Raw genomic sequence first — 1,290 nt, forward strand, 5'->3', positions numbered from 1 at the left:
GGGGAGGCCAATGCATGACTGATAGTGATTCATTGTGTGTTTTCCTATCCAGCTATGCTTTTACTTTATTGGTAGTGCGTTTGGGATCATTGTCATCCTGAACAATGAAGCCATTGCCAATCAGATGCCTTCCAGGTAGTAGTGTATGGTGGATCAAAATCTGTTGGCACTTTTCTGCATTTATAATTCTGTGAGTCTTGATAAGATCTCGAACATCATTGGCTGAATTGAAGCACCAACCATGATAGAGTCTCCACTGTGTTTTACAGATGGCTGTAGACACTTACTGTTGTACAGGTCTTGATTCTTGTGTAATTTGGATTACCTCAGTCTTTTCTCCCCATGAAAAGCCACCCTTCCACTGAGATCATTTCTGATGAAATTTCCATCAACAGCAAGTGGCTTTGTTTTTGTTTGCCCCTACTCACATGAATTTCAGGTAGTCGTCATCTTGTCCAGTTTCATTGAACCAAAACACACAAAGATTTGGCTCTTTGTAAATTAGTTTGCACAGTCCTGTATACACAGCAGGAGCCTAAGCACAAATGTTAAGGGAACACTGCCCTCTTCTGGCAACATTGTAAATAGTAGCACTATGACCAGATGTAGGCATAAAACCTAAAGTTTTTCAGCTTGACAGAATCGTGAGGTTTATATGACCTTTGTTAAGAAATCAAGGTACTTAATGCCTCCCCATTCATGTGCTTATTATACATTTCCTGCCTGGATTTAAATCTTGATTGGACTGAACTCATCTTGGGTGAAACTCTAAAGTGCTAGACGACGACGACAACGACCCAATGTTGACATCCATCTTTTAACACCAATTGAGCTAAAATGCATTTGAAAACATGAGCTTCAGTGACCAGTATTCAACACTGCCCTATAATGGGGCCATGAGGATTTAAACTAAATAAAGTTTAAAACTGCATTTTTAACTCCAGCTTCTCTTATAGCTTAGAGGGGGGAAAAGTGAAATTTTAGACTCTTACAAGTAATGAAAAAAGGAAAGAAAGAAGAATCAAGCTTTTACAACCGTTTTATTACAATTTCTGCATTTTATTATCATACAGCAAATACAAGGACTGCAATAACATTGTCCGATTTTAGTGTGGCTTAACTTGACTGAGACAGCTATAAGAATATGCACTCATGTTATCTTACACCTAGTATGCCACTCATAAGATGTGAGAATGGCAAAAGCCAGCTTTGATGTTAAAGTTGTCCATTATTGTGCGCTTTCAAAATTACTGGCAGTTGAGAACAGACCAGAGATAAACAGTACTTGCC

This window comes from Haplochromis burtoni, unplaced genomic scaffold (genome assembly GCF_018398535.1).
Source record: "Haplochromis burtoni strain Fernald_Lab_line unplaced genomic scaffold, NCSU_Asbu1 Contig_47, whole genome shotgun sequence".
In the NCBI taxonomy this organism is placed as follows: domain Eukaryota; kingdom Metazoa; phylum Chordata; class Actinopteri; order Cichliformes; family Cichlidae; genus Haplochromis; species Haplochromis burtoni.